Below are 19,923 nucleotides of genomic sequence, written 5' to 3'. Positions count from 1 at the left end.
GATCCAAGTATGTGTTTTTGCTTACTGTGCTTGTATTCATTAAAAATGCTGAAATGGCAGGTAACAGGCTGCCTGTTTGTATTTGGTATTTGCAGAACTGGTTGTGGTAGGAGCATGTGCACGTTAATATCAGTAAGTAATGAACATAAAGAGGTTGAAAGTAAGTCCCAGATCTACAGAAATAAAATGAATTGACCTATTTCCGAAAACTTTGAAGTTCTTCTGCCTTAACAATTACTTTAAAAACTAGAGGTGGTAACTTTTAAGTTTTGAGGTGTTTACTCTGTACTGCTGTTTAAGCAGCTCTTAGATGAACAAGTGCCCCCTTTCTAAAGCTGTAAATGTCACAGTTTTCTTAGTGTACTGCAGGAGTTATGAGGAATAGTTTCCCAGTGTAACCTTGTAGCTGAGTTAAGGAGTTTGAAAAAACTGATATTCCTTCCTGTTTTGGCATTTAAATGTGGCTTCAAGATTTATAACAGTTTGCAATACGAGCACTTCCTTTGCTCTTTGTGCTCCAGGACCTTCCTCTGGGCCTGCAAGAGCTGTGCTGCTTTGCTGAGTGATGTTTTGGATTGACCTGACAAAGAAATACACTACAGTGTATGTCATGCAACTTGGTCTGTGCATAGAAGTGGAGGATCAGCGGTGGAAGGTTTGCTTTGCTATTTATTGTGTGACATAGGCAGCCCTCACTGAGAGGATCATTATCTTTTATTCTCCGGTTTGTTCTTGAGTGCTGAAAGGGCCTGTCTTGCTTTAGTCACCATCTACTTAATGGAAACGAAAGGTCAAGGAGTTTCTGGCTTCAGGAAGATGATTTAATAGTTACTTTCCATTGCGTGGTGCTCAAGTTAATATACAGCTTTCCGAAATCGTAGTAAATGGTCCAAGCTATGTGAAGTAAATTTTGGGTGGTAGCTAGGGAAAACTATAAGCTTTCTTCCAGAAGGGGAATAGGAGGTGTACAGGTAAGGGTTAGCACTTGAGAGCTCCTAGATTAGGACAGGAACAAGCAGTGTAGTGTGTTTGGAGGTAGAAGGGGGGGGCTCCAAAACTGGGCTTAGTGAGATCATCTTCTGCACAGAGTTTGAGATGGTTTTGTGTGATTACTGTTCATTCTGCTGCTTTTGGGACCAGTAAATAGGTATGTATGTTACTCAGGGTCTTGAGAGATCACAGCCTAAGTATGCTTTCAGTGTACTCTGACTTCACACAGTATTGTATCTAACAGTAGAATGCTATAACTTCAAGTACTAATAAAGCATCCATTTCTCTTCTGCTTTATGAATTTCTTAAAGTAAGAGTTATATGCAGCACACACACAACTGAGCACATCTCCCATCCTCCGCCTTCATGAAGTATCAATGGTGCTGCTGCTGCATGTGCAGAACATCATTATTTGTAATAGCTGGGTACTGAGAAATCCTTCTAGATGGTATCATTTAATACTTCATTTAGCCACTTGGAAGCAATAAGAGGCTTTAAGCTTTTGTTTGTGGCCAGTACTCAGGTTTTGTTTGTGCAATTATAGCTTAGTTGAAGAGCTGCATTTGGAAGTGCACTTATAGAGGAAAGCAAATAAATTTTGGTTTCAGAGGACAAATTTGATGTTAATAAATGACTTCAAGAGAATCATGAAACTGCTCGCTTTCAGTCCTTAAAATGGTTGTCCTGCCAGACTATAAGCATCCCTACGAGAATCTGTGGGGTGGCTGAGCAGTATCTTTTGGTCTGCTTACAACCAGTAACTAATTACTCTATATTCTAATATGCCCTATACTATGGGCCAATCAACCTAGGCCAGATTTTGTTGGATGTAGGGGTCTTATTCATAGGATTTGGGTGCCTGATAGGAAAATGATTGAAATCCTAGGAGTTAACATTTAGTAAAGAGTAGGTGCATCCACATGGTATTTTAGCGCAGAAATACTGTTAAACTTTAATCTATGGCCTTTCCTTGGTAGCTTCACCCAGATGACAAGTCCTGGGTTTTGAATAACAGTGCTCTTGAGGTTTTTTTGCTTGCATCTGGACTATTTCTAATAGTAAAATGTGCAATGAACTGGTGGCTTACATTGGAGTTAAATCTGCCAGATTCTGGCTATATGATGATGCTATAAAAGCTGAGATTATTATAGATTCTCAGCTTTCCTGCTGGTGTTGTTGAAGTTCTCCTCATTAAGCAGACTTGGTAGAGCAGCACAGTACCATATTGCTCTTTGAGACAGCAAATAAAAACTAGAGGTCTGGGATATCAAAATATCTGGTCAATTAAAGCTCATCTTCCTTGTGGAAGAACTAAGTGCCATTGGTTGGAAAGCTTTAGCATGATTGGTATCTGAAAAAAGTATTCACAATGCTAATAGAAAGCATAAATAAGTGTAAGTATCAGGATGTTGTTCATTGGAAAATCTTTCACCAATGCAAACTGCAAGCAGGTATTAATGGAAAAGATGCAGCCAGCTTTCAGTCTGTGACACAATTTTATAATAGCTCTTGGACAGTGAGACTCTCTGTTTTTGGTAAATATAATAGAAGCTTGCTGTACCTGTAAGTATGCTGAGCACAACAGTTCAAATTTAAGGATGCTCAGCCCTGACAGTTTGTCCAGTATGCTTAGCTGCTCTAGGGGTGATATTTGCCTTGGTAAAAAGTTCTGCTAATTAATACCCTAGAAAGAAAAAAGTTCTACCTCAGTTTACTCTGGGGAAACCAAGATAGCTGTGCTGTGTCTAAGGAGGAGAGAGCAGTAAAGGTTAATTAAAATTTCTAGCAAGCTTGACTTGTTTGCTCAAAATTTATGGCTTTTTCTTGCCAGAAAGCGTGAAACATGCTGCTCAAAAGTTTGAGGGTACGTGGATAGCAGAAGACTGCTGGTGTTGGTGGGGGGGGAAGTATACTGTGCTGGTTCATGCTTGTCTGTCTGTATGGGAATAATTAATAGTTTGTGGGTGCAGATAATCTCATGGATCGGAGAGCCTCAAGCCTGTTCTAGGTGTGCTTATTTGTCTTGTATCTTGAATCTTCTGCTGTGAGCCTGCAGTTCTTAGGTTTACCACTTAGTTTAGCAACCTGTTGTTATCTACAAGCAGATGCAGAGTTGTTCAGTAGATCCTCAATGTATATGTGACCTTTTAGTTCACTCCGTATCAAGTAAAGCATACGGAGAATGTTGTTTTTTGGATGGTTTTTTTTAAGTGAAAGGTGAAGGAGGGTTTAATGGTATTTTTTGGCTTGTACTATAGTTAAGGCCACATGGCTGTTTAATCTGTGTGAGGAAAGAAGCCATGCTGTGGTCACGTTCAATGCTGAATGAAGTTACAAGCTTACAGAAAAGGTGGGGCTTAGAAAGTGTTTGCCAGTTCTCTTAGTATTGTACAAAAAGCTAAAACTTGAGCTCCGCATTGCAAGCACTAAGGGAAGGCAAGTGTTTGGGGATTGAAGTGTTTTTCTTGCCAGCTGCTCCTTCTTCCTGGAGTACTTGTCTGTGCTGTTCTTTATTGGTATTATAACTAAGGCTTAATACCGAAACAGCAAGGAGCGTAAATAATCTTTGGGCTCATCTTCACTCCGTTTGTTGAAGCTGTTCACAGAACTGAATGCTTTTGCAGGACTGTATTCACAGCTTACATTGTTCTCCCACTGCTGTTATTTGGCTAATTCTGGAGGTGGTGGTTCATGCTTTGTTTTTTGTTTTGTTTTTTTTTTCCTCTTTAAAAGAATGGTGTGAAAGCTGCCCAGGTTTTCCAGTGAAAACCTCAGGCTCCTATTTCATTAGATATCATTTCAAATTCTGTGCTAGTTATGGCTCTAGTATGGTTGTTAGTGCCCAAATTAGAGATTTGTAGGTGCCTTTCCTTAGTATGTCATGCTTGATATTTGAGCGTAAAGAAAGAGTACAAGAAAGTTACTGAATGTTATTCCCAGATTGCTCTGTGTACGTGTTGTGTTTATTTGTTTTAAAAAGCAAGAATATACTTAGTCTCTCACTCGGTTAGCTAGGAGGTGTTAGATGTATCCAGGGCATGATCGTTGTCCCTGTTTTCATCATCTCCTTTGTTCATGGACCTTAAAACCATCATTCACTGTGAGAAGTGAAGAACTACTTCAAGTATAATAGCTAATTTAATCACAATGTGGTGATTAAATCTTGAATTCAATGTGAATGAAGAGTTCCAACTGTAGAGAAGTCCTCCGAGGAAGTAGATGCAGATAACTGGCCTGTTTTTACAGGCATTTCATTTAGTTATGTTAGCAGGTGGGTTGGAATGACACACACACAGCCCCTTGTTTAACCGCATCAATTTATATGATTTCTGGGAAGCTGATCATAAACACTGCTTCTCAAAATGGGAAGGTAGTTCCAATTTTGCATTGAAAAAGCATTGAAAACTTTGCATCCAGAATTAGCATCCTACTGTGGCTGTACAGCATTTACACTTGTTTGACATAGAGTTATCATAGACTAGCAAGACGTGACCTTATTTCTGTCTCCTGAAATGCCCTGAAACCTTTCTTTGTCATGCTTTTGAAGTATTTCTTTTCATGGTTTTCCTATTTTTGTCTTTTGCTAAGGAGAGCGCATGTGCATGGTAGAGTAAATTTGTGATTAATAGAATATAAGTAGTTATAAAGGAAAGTATGCTGAATTCATTGGGTTAATACTAATATAGTTGTATTAGTGATATATAGATATAGGGAGAGATTTCTGTGTTTCAGAAAGAGGGATCCACTTTGTTCCTGTTAGTAGTCATAACATTGTTATTTTAATGAAGTTGAGACCATTAATATGAGCTGATCAACCTCAAAGCATGTTCACTGGGTTGTTGCTACCACTCCAAGTGGCATTTCTCACCTCTTCCTTTAACTTTTATCTTTCATCACAGCTTCTGTTTTAAGTTCCTCAGCCTTTTTACTTCGCTGCCTACAGGCTGAGAATTGGGAGGGGAAAAAAGCCTAGAAATTGCTATAAAGCTAGTGGTATGGTACATTGTGTTACAAACTATTGCTTGGAATCTCATTTAGAGGCCTCAGAGCAGCATTGAAAGAAACCTGGTGGAGATACTGCAGAGTAATGAAATCACCTGCACTGTTCTTTGCATTTCAATAGAAAATGATTGCTTATGGATGAAGGATTTGGTGATAACAGAATTTGGACAGCAGTGTTTCTATCTAGATAATTCCTGTCTGAAGTGGAGTTTCACACTGAGTGGGAAAACTCAATGGCAAAATGACTTTAGAACTTTTAAAATATTTCATGCAAGATAAAAACTTAGGAGTTAAAGTTAAGTAACATTCACAGAGCTGTCTCTCCAATGCTTGTTTTTTTTGTAACAGCAGGAGTTTGCTTTCTCTTTGTGTATGCTTAATGTGCCTATTTTGGCAGCATTCCATATCTCTGTAGCTGTTTTTAATGGGGCTTTACCTACTAGGGCAAAGCAGAAATTTTACCTAATTCTTTTCCAGCTCTTCAGTTGTGTAGAGCCCTTTTGAGGCTGAGGCGGGGTCTGCTTTGCACCAATTTCACATAATTTATCTGGTTTCTTGGTGGGTTTTTGATAAAATTCAGCAGCGTAGGTCATGAGAGGGGTCATTGGAAGGGTCCTGCTAATACTAACTGTAGCTTGACACTACCTCCCTCCCCAGCGATGGTAGTTGCATCGTGTGATACCTTAAATCAGGTCAAAAGTTCTTACTTAGAATTAGGTACTGAGAGCCCTCTCTTTTCTTTGTTAGATTTGAGTCTTTCAGCCTTTCCCTGAAGTGTCCCTTATTAGCAGGTATACCCCACAGGTTGCTACCTGCTGTATTTTAAGTCCTCCAGCCTGACGTCTGTGAAAGGCAGACCTTGCTGGCTGAACCTTCAGATGTCCCATGCTGCTGGCAGGGGCATGTTGGTTTTGATGCAAGTACAAATATTGAGCAGCAGGGAAGGGGGAAAGCTGAGATTAGGGTTATGGTCTGATGGAGGTGGAACTTGCAAGGCATCCAGAGTAGACTGCAGGCCTGTTCAGGCAGGCATAACTGCCTTCTGATTAGCTGTGACAATCTGCATGGGTTGCTAATTACGTGTGAAAGAGCATCTGAGGGTTGGGTTGAGAGTTTATGACAGCAGGAGTCTAGGTTCTTTGCTTATTTTCAGGTCTTACAGGGATGACTCAAGAACAGTTGAGGGGGTTTAATCTGGACTTGATGCAAGCACCGGTAACTGGAAAACAGTTGGAGTTGAAGTTTGGTGAGGATTTGGGTTTTACCTCTGGGAAGAGGTGGGATAAAATAGTACTGTTATTTGTTGGACCACTGAAGAGTGACTGGAAGAAAATGAGTGCTTGGTTCTGGATGAAGTGATTGACTAGCGCTAATTTTAACACAGACCTATGAGTTAGTAAAGTCAGGTTAGACTTGGCTTTAGCAGCTATGTTCAGGGATGCTAGGTGTAGGGAACTCTATTCATCACTGTGCTTCCATGACACCAGGAAAAAAAAAAAGACAATCTGGTGACAGAACTGTGTCATATAGAGTGAGGTTTTCCTTTAAAGACACAAATTTTTGGGCTGTTGTTGAGGTTGCTGTGAAGTTCTTCAAGAGCAGTTGAGATAGTAGGGGAACTGTTAATACCAGGTGCTGAGTGATTGCCTTGTGTTAGTTTAGGCTCCGTCCATGAGAAATTGGACTTGGGCTGTGGAGGTAAGTGAAATTATTTTTAGTTATTTTGAATCTTCCCAAATGGAAGTGGTGCACTGTTTGGGTCCTCCCAAGAATCACTTGAGTACAACAGGTAGCTGAGTGCTGGTGGAGCTGTCTGAGTAATTTCAATACATGGGAGACTAAAATATTAATAATAATTCTGTGGATGCTTGGCTGCAAAAATTAGGTCCTACAGTTTGAGGCTTATGAGGAAAGAAAAGAACTAGAGAGAACAGAAGGAGAATGAAAATGAGTGCCCTGAAACTTTAAGAGATGTTGTGCAGTTGGGGCTCTAATAAGAAACAAAATAGCAAACTTAGCTATCTCATTAAAATCATCAATTACATCCCACCAGTCTCTTGGCACTGCTTTTCTATTTGCGATTGTTCCTACTGCTGACAGGAAGCAGATGGCAAAATTGCCTTTCCCTATCCTTCAGGGGTGGAGAAGGGAAGGAAGGATTTTGCATTAAGCCCTTTCTCTACTTTGCCTGATGTCGTGTCCTTCCTCCATCTGCACCAAAGTGTTCAGAAACAACCTGGGGAGCATTGCCCAACTCTGGTTTCATGGCAGTAGTCCCATGAATTCAGTGTAGTCAGTGATACTATGAAGTACTTCAGAGTTTGTTTCTTAAAATGTGTTGATCCTGAAACAGATTTTGTAAATGAGAAAGTCACAAATCATGAAGTTGGGAAGAGACTTTAATCACCTGGAAGAAAGAGAAGACTTTGCTTCTCATTTGGCATAGCAGTTGATAAATGTGCATCTCAGCTACTGTGGGCTCCAGCTCTGCAAGTTATCAGCAAGGTTCCCTTCTTTCTTTGGGGTGTTGTGCATTGTGGGCTTTCCATGGTATGCCTTAGAAGTCAGCTTGATGTTTATGCTCTTCCTGAACTTTAGGTTTTGTACAAATGTGTTTCTTCCCCTTTTTTTTTATTAAGTACAAGAATGGGAACTTTTCTTCCCCGCTGGATTCATCTGGGGATTGCTTTTTAATGGAGAAGCTGAGTCAAAAGATAGCCACGTTTTCTCATGTCTTGGGATTTTGTATCTCGACTTGAGATTTCCTGCAGATCTATAGCTGTTGCAGAGGTTAATGTTTGTGTTTAAGTGAACAGGATGCAGATCTGGATCTTGTGTGGGTGTTGCTGGTATTTTTCTGTTTTGTCATTTGTAGGCAATTTATTCTGGGGGGGAGAGGGAGGAGCTTACAGGAAGCTCTGCTGGAAAATAAAGAAGTTGAATAAAAACTATGGGGGAATAATAGTGTCAGGCATTTTCACAGGAAAATCAGGTCTATCTGAAATAAATACTTTCCCCTATGCAGTTTCCTTTAATATGATGCATCTGTGTGGGGGCAGAGCCATCTGACAGTGCCTTTGTCTACCACTGGAACCAGTGCTGACATAAGCAGTGATACAGTTGTGGTTAATCTCTCTTTGCATCCAAAGCTCCAGGTCTCTGTCACTTATTTGAGGGATGCTCTTCAACGCTTCTGCAGTAAAAGGAAGTAAAATATGCTGAGAAATACATATTTTGACCTCTGTTCCTGTGCCATTAGGGAGATTTTTGTCTGAGACTAGTAAGGTAGTGATAGTTGTTGAAAGGTAGCTGTTGCTGTGGTAGGGCGAAGGGTGGGAGTTAATATGGTAGATATCTGGTAGTCACATATCGGCTTTGGTCAGAGCTGGGGTGTAATGTGCATTTGTGTCTTAGAAGAAAATACTTCTTGCAATTTGTTTTCCTAGTAACTGTCAACAAAGATGCATTGAATCTCTGTACTTTTTCCCATATAACTTTCCAATTTTAATTGAGCAAGTAGAGAAGCTGTCAGATTCCTCTTAGCTTTTGCATTGTGCACTGAATGTCTGCTGTATGGGAATGAGCACAATGGATGCTGTGATGTTACTGCATCAGCTGAGGTACAACCTGAAGATACTGGGGCTTTTTTCTTCCTTTGGGTAGTAGAAAGTTCTGAAGCTGTCCCTAAAACAGCAAGGGGGGGAACAGTGAGAGTGTTCTGCAGGAACAAGAACAGTGTGCCTTGTCCTTACAGAAGGCAGAAGCTGATTGGGATGAAAAACATGGCCTTGCTGCATTCTGTGTCTGGTGTTGGGCAAGTTGGGCCAATTTTGCAGGTGTCCAGTGAAGACAGGTTGTATTTGCAACTGTGGGGGGCATCCAGTCAGAAGATGTGTGGATATGCTCTATCTGAACTGCTAAAGGAATAGTAATACATTCTCTAAAGGATAAAATAGACATTTTCCTCTGGAGGATAAAACAAGTGTCTGAATCTAATACTACTACCAACGTGCTTTGATAATAAAGTTTTGTTAATGTGAAACAATGAGTGTTTATGGGCCAGTAGGATGGGGTGTTCTCATGCTGTCAGGAAGCTGGCAAAAAAAATGAGTGTCAGTATTCAAAGAAGATTCTGTTACTGTGGACAGAAAAGTAAAAAATGACTTAGGAAAAGATTACGTTAAGGGGAATTACTCTGTGCTGTGAGTGTGACAGAGAACTGATTTGTGATAGTAAGAAGTGGCATATGTAAAGGAAGACCATGTTGAAGTACTAGGGATTGGCCTTAACAACTTTTGCTCATTTTTCTGACTTTAAATGATTCCATCAAAAGTGGGGGAAAGAACATCTTGTACTGAGTGCCTGTTAGATGTGAGCAGAGCTCCTACAAATAACGCCTTTTGCTTGGAGTGTGTGAAAATAGAAATCATAGAATCACCAGGGTTGGAAAAGACCTAAAAGATCATCCTGTCCACCTATTACCAACAGCTCCCACTAAGCCATGTCCCTCAACACAACATCCACTCGCTCCTTGAACACCCCCAGGGACAGTGACTCCACCACCTCCCTGGGCAAATGGTAATATACAGTCTGTAACGGGCATTGCTACAGATAGTGATGATGTTTCTACTCACAGACTTACTTACAAGTTAAAGGACTGTTTGTTGTTTAATTAATCTGTAGAGACTTTGTGTTTAAGTCCATGTGTCAGGAGAGAGAAGGCTTTGTAGTAGCCAGGTAATTAAGCTTATTTTCCCTTATTTCTAAATGAATCCAGGAAACCTTATTTTTGTTATGGGAGAGTTGCTCTTTGACAGTGACTTCCTCTGCTTATTGACAGAATATGCCAAAGTTCATCTCTGATGTTGAAATAAGCTTGAGGCTCAACCAGAAAACCTTCCCACTGTTAATCTGGGGGAGAAGGAAGCCTGACTTCTAGCATCTTAGATGCTATGAAATAGCAGTTGAATGTAGATCAGAGCTGTTAAGGGACAATAATACTTTAAAGGGAGGATGGGGAAATGTTTCTGTATCCCATTGAAGGAAAGTGTTAGCCTTGGGATTTTTGAATGTTTGAGTTCAAGATAAATTGGTCCTGAGATCTGTCATCTAGAGTTGCTGCAGCGACTCCTATTTTGGAGGTCATTGCTACTGGGCAGAATAGGGAAATGTCCTCCTGCAGCCTCCCATCTTAGTGTTCTCTCAAGTCTAGATACTCACCAGCCACTGCTGCCCAGGGTGAGATTTATAGACATAGTAATTTGCTGTTGAGTGTCATCATAGATTCTTCTGAGTAAAGCTATCTCTCATTAAGTTGTCTGAAAATCAGGCCTGCTAATGTTTCTTCCTTAAGCTCCTTAAGCTCTTACTTTAAGGTCTAATGTAGTACGTCATTAGGAAAATTGAAGTATTATACCCATCAGTCTGAAAAAGAGATCGTGAAGAGACTTTATTTCTTTAAAATGCTTTGTGCTGAAAAAGGAAAACAACATCACACTAATGTCTGAACCTTTGGGCTATATTGTGCCCAAAGGAGAACAAAAGCATTAGCATGCATTTGGAGCTGAGAAAAATTGTATAATTCAAAGTATAGACTTTCTGAGGCATCTTACTGAGATATTTACATCTTTTTTTTTCTTCCAAGAAAATAGCAAAAAGAACCTCAACAGAGTATGTATTTAATTTGCAGATCAAGGAAGCAGGCTTATTAAAACTGTGCTGATTTATATGCTTTCTTGTTCTCTGCAAATAAATTTGTCTGAAATGCCTGAGAAGGCACTACAGAAGGTATCAGTCCTGCTGCTCAACCCTGGCTGTCATTACAGAAACACCTGCAGATTACCTCTGTACAGTAGGGCAGTTGGCTGTGTTGCAGAAGCCACTTCCCTGGCAGTGGGAGGGTAATTATGTTTCCAGCTGAGATCAGTGCCCTTTTTTTTATATTCTTATATTTGAGAGACATTGTATAGGCACTGCATGTCTCATGTCCGTAGGCTTGAAAAGAGCCCCTATTCCATGGATCTGTCAGTTCAAAGAAATAAAGTGGGTTGATGTGTGAATTGTTGGCTCAGGTGGATGCAAGTAGCCTGAAGGGCTGGGAGTTGGAGTGGGTTGTTTCAGCTTGCCTGCCTGTCATGCTCCATCCTGTGATGATCAGGGGATTGTCACCTATGAGGGTGTCTCACATGCTATGGATTTTGCCATAAACAGGACAGGTGCAAGTCATACCCTTTATAGCTGACAGAAGGGGGCATATTTTCAGCTGTCTTCAGACTGTGTGGAGTTGAACCTTCTACGTGAGAGAGACCCCAAGAGCGAAATTGTATTGTGGGTCAAGACTTGTCAGCTCTGGCTAAGTTTTTCCATCAATAAAACTGAGGTGGTTATTTTTACTTATTCCAAGTTTGATTCTAAGGAACTTTGTTTCTTCTAGTGTACCTTGCAGGAGGCATTATTTTCTGGAGCAGGACTCATACATCCCTGGTCTGATTCACAGACTGAGCATTCTAGCTTAGCTCTCACTGCCTCTCATCAAGAACAGCGTAGCTCATGGGATGAGGGATATGACCCTGTGTGTCACGGTGCACGGTGTGTGGTGCACGGTGACTTGAGAGCTAGTTTTAGAGTTGGGTGGCACCTCCTCTTACCTGAGAAGAACACCACTATGTTTTGCCCACTTGTGTCTTATGTCCTTGTCCTCCTCCTTTTCTCCATGTTGTTTGGCAGTGCGGGGTTGTGCAACCACTGGTGAAACTCTAAAGCATTTTGAAGATCAATTGGAAACCATATCCAGCTTATCCATCTGTAAATATACCAGTGCATGAAGGCAGAAGGGAAAGACAGCATGTTTTTCTCCAGGTCTTAAGCCTGGCAAGGCAGTATCTTTTATTTCCTGTGCTGAGTCATGTAATCCTGTCTGTTAGGGACTTTGCCATGTAACAATAGAAACATGGGAATTGCAGCTCTTAGCAGAGAAATTTATCCTGATTTGCTAGGGAAGGATGTGTCTGAAACATGATTAAAAGCCTTTCCTAAAGCTCCATGTGGGAAGGCTTAACTGTTGGTTAGAAGCTTAGCATCTGCTGTTACATCTGGAGAGTAGCAAAGCATGTTGTATTTTGTGATTATTATTTATTTTTTACATAAGGCTGAAGGGTTTCTTTTTAATCAGTGATTATGTGAATCTTCCAAAAAACAACAACAAGGCAAAACTCCTTTTGCTAACTCTATTTTTGTCCTTGTGGGATGAACTGATATTTCTACTTATGTAGTGGATATAGTAAAATGTACAACTGTTGTTAATTGTGTATTTCTAAGCTGTTTATGAAAGTAGAAAGCTCGCTGCCTCCCAAAGGGAACTGGCCTGCTCTGCAATTCTCTTTCCAGATTGCTGCTGTATCAGAAATAGATGAACTTAATTTTAGGCTTCTAGATAACCTTAGCAACAAGGTGTTCAACTCTTCAGAAGTCTGTGTGGAATCTGTTTCTTACCTGGCATGACTTTTCCGATTCGTGTAGATTTAAGGCAGGAATTAGTTGGTCTCCAAGTGTTTTAATAGGAAGGGCAGCAGAATGATGATAAATTAGACACTGATAAAACATGCTAAAATATATTAATAACTATGGTATGTTCTTTTTTTTTTTTTTTTTTCCTGAAAAATGCTTCTGTCTTTTCCACTTTATTTCATAGGATTTTTGTTTCCTGGGTGTCAGTAGTGCAGTGTGATATGGGCAGTAAAGTCACAAGCATACAGTTTATGTGGAAGGAACTGGGATGCTTTACAGCCAGCTGGTAAGCTGCATGTATCCAGTCACAAGTCCAGCTTTGTGCATTCCTTCCATTGTGCCTGTACCAGGAGAAAAGCATAGGTCATATACAATTCTTTGTAATTGCAGAAGGGTATACAACACTATTCCCAAAGTGTCTTTGAACATGTTAGTATGCCATGTCTGGTTACCCTCACTGACACCATCAGGTCTGACTAGCTTGACCTACCATGGATGATCTTCTAGCACTCTGGAAAGTCAGAGATGGAACAGTTAAAGTGTTTTGTACTTCAGCAGTAGTTCAGAACAGGGGCAACGCTTGAAGTCTATGATCACTGCTCAAAATGAAAAAGCTTTATTTTTGCTGCAAGTATGCAGCAGAACAAGCATTATTGAAACTCCCTGTTTGTCCACTTTAAAAGTGTATGTAACTGATGAAGCTTTACTGTCTTGTAAAGAATGTTTATGCCTGAAAGTGCTTATTTAAACAAAGATGTTATCTTAAGACTTCTTAGATAAAACCCATACCTTTCTTAATTTTTCATTGCCTTGTGAATCTGCAATACCCAGACTGCTTCCAGAGCTGCTTTTTAACTTCTGATGAGGTGAATCGAGGTGGAAGAAAGATTCCCCTTTTCCCAGTTCTAGAGTCTGAATTTAAGAAGCTGACAAGTTAATTGTCAAGTTAAATTCTTGTGGATTAAGTGGGTGTACTTTGTTCACAGCCATTTAGTTCATTGCTCACACATACTTCTAAAAAGTGAAGGCAATGCTGTGTTATGCCTAGATTAAAACCATTTTAGTTAGGAACAATTAAACTGATTTGTTACTAAAATGAAGCTGTTCATGCTGCATTTCTACACCATGCCTTCACTTGTAATTGGGATCTACCTAGTGTTGTGCTAGCAAAACTTTCTGAAAATATAGCATTTTATTTCACAAGGAATATCATGGCATCTGTCTAGTGGTACCCATTTACTCAAATGACATTTTCTGTTTGCAAGTCTGGCTGTGGTTATAAAGAAGTGTAGCAGAAGAGTCCATAATTCATCTGGGATACTCTCATTTGAGGATAACAGTTAAGACCACAGAAAACTTAAATGCTCTCCGTGCTCTGTTCATGCTGCTTTAATACTTTCGCATTCAGAGATAAACTGAACCACTGTCACTGTGAAGGCTGTGAAATGTTTGGGCAATTGTTTTCTTCTTGCAGGTATTTACAGCCTAAATTACAAGCCTGTGTTTATTTCTTCTGTACAGTCTCTGAATGTTTTCTTAAAATATAAATATAGAATGCACCAACTGTGTGGGGAAAACCTTATTTTTCCAGGCAGGACTGAAGATTGTTGAAAGTTTAGTCTTGTTAGCCTAGAAGTCTGAATTGATCATCACTTGGGGGGTGGAGGGGGAAAGAATTAGTTTGTCAAATTCTGGTCCTTTTGTGTACCACTTCAGCCTTTGCTTTCTGTTTAGAGTTCTCACCTGTTTGTAATGCAGAGCTTATATTTCTAAAGTCAGCCCAACCTATCACAAAAATGAGTTCGTGAGTATTTGTTTTTTCAATCATACCAGCTTAATCTCCAAGCTGCCATTAGCTGTATCTTCATTTCTCTTTGGGAAAACCAAATAATACAGGCAGTTTGAAAAGGAGACCTTAGTTCTGTTTTGTGGAGTTAGTGCTGACAGATCAGCCTGTTTGCACACCCTAAGCATTGCAATGTCTGGATAGGCAACAAGAAGATGAGTCAAATATGATTAGAGGTTGCAATATTAATTCACAGAAAGAAATTTTCTGACTAAGAGATCAGTCACTGAATATCAGAGATGAGCTTCAGGGCTTTTCAGCTTTCTGATGGTTGTTTGGATTATTCTGAAAGTATAAATAGCTGGTTTTGTGTCTGAACTGGTATCTTAAATTTTTTTGTCAAGTGGGAAAAGAGGGAGAACTTTGTTGTCATTGCAGATATTCTTTTAAGATAATCAGATTGATAATGCAATCACAGATGAAGCTGATTTGAGGATATTTTCCACTTAGTAACAGCTTCTGAATTTTTGTAATCTGCTTCTGAATTGTGTTAGAAGAACAATTATTTTCAGTGTCTTAAGCTATGTCAAGATATCTGCCTTCACAGAAACCAGCCAGGCCAAACCACTCAGAAAATCAGCTTGACTGTCTTATCTAAAACTTCCCACACTTCTTATTTTGTTAAAGACAATAATTCCAAATACTGATGAATGTTTATGGTCATGGAAATTCTTTGGACCGTCCAGTCTGTCTTACTGTGGAAGTACACAGTCTGTGTAACTTAATTCATATTTTAGCCCCAGTGGTATCTGAGTGAGATTGGACATGGCCTGCCAGCTGTAGAGAAGCAGCCCTTCTGGAGCAGCTGAAGTAAGGCAGAGTGATTTTCTAAGTCTGTGTGTGATGCTGGGGAGGCAATCAGGTACTGGGTAACATTCCCCAGTGACTCTACTCCCAGTGTGAGGCCATGGCTACACAGATAGGCCTTTTGTCAGCTCCTTGTAAGAATTTTATTCATCATATTGGCTGGAAATGTTTGTTAATCAGAGCTAAATTCTGATACTGAAATTCAGTATGGCCTGTGTCCACTAATCATCGCTATAACAAAAATCAAAAGCAAGTGCTTTGCTTGAAAATACTTGAAGAATTCTCCTTTTTAAAAAATTCATTTATATAATGAAATTGCCCTTTTGCTTTCTGGAAGTGCCCTGTGTTCTTGCTGCACTTGGTTTTCAATGTGCTCAGCTGCAGTACTTAAAGCTACCCTCGGATGCTATGTTGTCTTGGGTGTGAGATGAGTTGCAGCTAAGAAAATTAATTGATGGCAGAGTACAACAAGTGGGATGCTCTATTTCTGATGATACCTTTCTCTCAGACATCTATTTGGGAAAAGAAGGGAGAGGAAGTGCTGACTGCTTCTTATAATAGCCAGTACTAGGTTGTTTTCAAGGGAAGGTTGTCTATATGCAGTACTGTACATGAGCTTATTGCTTTCATCACAAGTATCTGTGATGTGTAAGGTATTTTAATGTCAAGGTTTAAAACCAGCTTAACTAATAGCCAAAGGGCAATTGAGATCTGGGGCTAATAGCTCCAGCATCTTCTGAGCAGCTTCCTTGCCACATACAGCTGTTTCTTCTTGCTGTGTGACAGAAATATGCACAGGACAGGTGACACAATGAGCTGGCTTATTTGTGGTGCGGAGCCAGCTTTACCACCCCCATACTGCTGAAAAAGACAAAGCATTGCAAAGAGATGAATTCATTACTGCTTTGGTCCTCTTCTTGACCACTCAGGTGTCTGAGTAGCTGTTGGGTCAGTGCCAGCCAAAGGTATGTGGAGGTTTCTGTTACTGCGTAGACCAGTCTCTTCTTTCCTTGGTGGTGCAAGCAGTTCTCAGGCTTCCAAGAACCATTAGAGCTATAAAGTAATAAGAACATAAAAATTACTTGAAAAGCAAGAGGAAAATAAAAGAAATTTAAAATAGAATCAGGACCAAGGTAAGACCTGAACAAAATTGGCAGCCCTAGGCTTCATTTAAAGAGTAGATTTGCTGGCTAAGAGTGTGCGACAGAGATGTAGCTGAGCTAATTTAGAGAACAGTTTCTTGTAATGAGTTCAGAGTCTGTGCTGGAGCCTGTTGCTCTCTCAGTCCCTTTGTAGCTGCTGCCTTCCCAGCTCTAGCTGCCTACAGCATCGCTCCTCCTTCAAAGAGCTTTCTCAGGTACACTGTCCAAGCTGCTCAATTTCTGTGATGTGTGATCAAGCAGTGCCATTCTCAATTCAGAAAGTTTCACCTCTAAGACTTGTTAACATGAAGATCTGTTACTTTATGAGGAAAAGCTTTGGTAACTACCAGTTAATAATACCTTTCATTTGATGACTGGAAAGAATTTTTTCATCCTCAATTGGAATGTTTGTTGAATATTTTCCCTTCTCATGACAGATCTTCTGTTCCTACCTAGTATGGGACCTGAATCCTAGCTTAACTCCTACCCCCACTGCTTTTGAATTTGAAGGTATTTCCTTGTGTTGTCTGATTTCTGGCCTGAATTTCCATAGCTCCTACCTTGTGGTTTACATTAGTTGCCTTTGTTTTTCTTTTATTTGTTTAGTACATGTTACAGCAAGCCAATTATTTTAAGCCAGTCTGACTTTATTTCCTTAAAATGGAATCGTGTTTTTGGATAGCAAGGTCAGTATTTAGGTGATATAACATTCCTGTTTTATTTTTGAAACGTGTATAATAAGAGTTATAGCATATCTAGTCTGTCTGGGCATAGCATATAAAGCTCATACCTGTTTTGTCATATCTGCTTTTGGCAAAAAGTTCTTTAAGTCAAATATGGGTTAATTTCTCTAATAGTGCATAATGTACTATGTGTTTATTAGTAACCTCATATCACGGATGTAAGGCTTGCTGCCTTTTTGTTCTTTCTTTTTGAATGGCTTTGACTTACTGCTGCTGGGTATCTATTTGTTCCTATGGAAAAAGTCAGATCTTAAGGCAGCAAGAAAAATGAGTCAGAGCAGGTCTCAACAAACAGCTCATTAGTGTTTGGTTTTAGACCTACTCATGCAGTAACAGGATATAGCTGATTGTCTGTCCTGCTGAGCCTTTGCTTGTTGGCTGCTGAAATGAAGTGGCTGCAGAGATGACTAGTGCTGGTTAATGGTTCTTACTTGCAGTCAGAGCTGAAATGAGAAGATCTGTTTTGCATCAATGCAATGCTGTTTGCATGCGTACAAGTGAGATCCTCTTCTGGCAGGACATCTGTATTTGGCTTTGAGAACTTATTAGGTGTTTTTTAATAAAGGGTTTTAAAAATCAGTAGAGGCGATTTATGAAGCCAGGCTTCCATGGAATGTGCTTCTCTGTAGAAGTTAGAACCTTGTTGTGGTCTTTCAGTACTTGAAGGTAGCTTCAGAAATGGTGAAGGAAGGACTGGAGATACAAAGCTCAAAGCAGCACTTCAGCGTCGTCAGTCTTGATTGTGCAGAAGGAAGAAGTATTGAGAAATCCTCAGTTCTTCTTGGGGGGGGGGAAAGAAAAAAAGAAAAGAAACATTTAGGGTTTTTTTCTGCCTTTTGGATTTGGAGCTTTTAAACATCCATCCTCAACTAAACGTAGCTCTGGGACAAGCATAAAGAAAAATTTGGAGTTCTAGACATGCTGCATCATTCCTCAGTCCTTAATGTGCCATATCATGGATGATGTGATATTTGAGCTCAGATGAGTTTGTTGTCAGCCTCTCTGTCCCCAGATCAAATTACCACTTCAGTTGTAGGTTTTTCCACAGGTAATTTTTTTGTTGTTGTTTTTGACTGAATGCCCCAAACGTGCTTGCTTGATATATGGGAAATCCATGGTGTTACAATGTAGCAGCCTCTGCTACGTCTCTTGTTACAGTCTAGAGAGAAGAGAGCACCTGTCCTCATGGAGCAGTTCCCACTGCTAGTAAGGTGTTCAGCACCTCACTAAAACTTCACTGACATCTAGTTTACACTTGGAAACTGTTTCTGTGCTTAGAATCCTAGAACCTCAAGGTTGGAAAGAACCTACAAAATAATCTAGTCCAACCATCTTGCATCACCGTTGCCACCACAAGCCACTAAGCCATACCTTGTAGCTCCTCATCCAGACGCCTCTTGAACACCACCAGGGATGGTGATTCCAACCACCTCCCTGGGCAGCCATTCCAGTGCCTGACCACTCTGAGAGAAAAAGTTTTTCCTTATGTCTAATCTAAATTGTCAGGCAAAACAGACACTTCCTCCCTCTCTGGAGCACATCTTTCAAGCTGTGTTGTTTTTTTGGTGGTTTTGTTTTGTTTTGTTTTTGACTGAATGCTGATTCAAGTAGAACAAAAATGGAGACAGAATTCAGAGATACCTTGTAGGTTCTTCAGTCCTAAATTGCAGCTGTTAAAAACTGTGAGGAACAATCAGAGAATCCAGGATTTCTGAAAGAGTTTGCCTTTTATGAGCTGTTAGCAAGTCAATTCCTTTTCACCTTATGAAGTTTAGCCTCAGGTCCTAAAGAAATGGTGGAACAATGATAGTGAGGTTAATGTGTCAGAGGTTTTGATAAGCTCAAAAGGGCAGAATTTAATCTGCACTTAAACAGCACAGACAAATGCTGAATATCACTTTTATAACAAGGACTTAGATAGAAGAGGATACAAAGTGAATGTAAGTCCTTAGAAGAGAGCTGCTAATGTGGAGAGGGAAAAGAACAATTCCAGGCAGCTGACATCAGTGTTAAAGAAACAGCTCTAACCTAGAGGTCTGCAGTGAGAGAATGGGTAGTTGTCCTGATAGTCACAGTAGTTTCTGAGGCCTGGAAGTCACTGCAGACTGCAAAATCCTGAAATATAGGGTGTATGTAATATTTCAGTAATAGACAGTTTGGGGAACGTTTTTGCTAATAAGTGGCAAGAGAAAAAAAAATGGAGAAGAAAGCATTTAAGTATTGTTGGAAAAATGCCTGCTACAAAATGTAGGACCTTCATTGTTGTAGTTTTACTTTCTGTCCCTCTGTAGAGATGTCAGCTGTATGCTTGCTGCAATCTGTGCTTCTGTTTCTACTACCAATAAAAAGCTTCACAGAGGATTGGAAATAATTTATCCTCCTGCAAGTGTCCTGGTAGTTCCTTAAGATCTATAATCTGCCTTTCACATCTCTTCATGTTTTTTCACTTTTACTGTGGAACAGTGACGGTGCTGCTGAGTAAACAGATAAGCTGGCATACATAAAACAAGTGGCAAAGAGTATGTGGATTACCACCTGTGGTGTCTGCTGATGTCTGATGCTCTGGCAGTCCCCTGGGTGAAAGCAGTAGTCACTCTATCAGCAGGATTCTGCCATCAATCAGAGTACAACTGTACCTCTGAAGCTAAAGAAAGCCATCAGTACCAGCTTTGTGGGATTTTGTTTATTAGGCCTTCCTTGAAGGACAGGAGAGTATGGACTAGAAGAGCATTTCTAATACAGCATGAAACATTTACAAGTTAAAACTGATGAAAATGGCAGGGGGGGAATGCAGTCTGAACGTTTGGCTGAGCTGTGGAGTCCGGGTGCTGAGAGCTTTGGAAGCATATGCCCAAGGAGATGAAATATTTGTTGTTCCCTCTGTGTG

The sequence above is a fragment of the Coturnix japonica genome, chromosome 4, assembly GCF_054131305.1.
Source record: "Coturnix japonica strain WE chromosome 4, WE-NBRP24, whole genome shotgun sequence".
NCBI lineage: Eukaryota > Metazoa > Chordata > Aves > Galliformes > Phasianidae > Coturnix > Coturnix japonica.
This window is presented reverse-complemented; position numbering follows the sequence as displayed.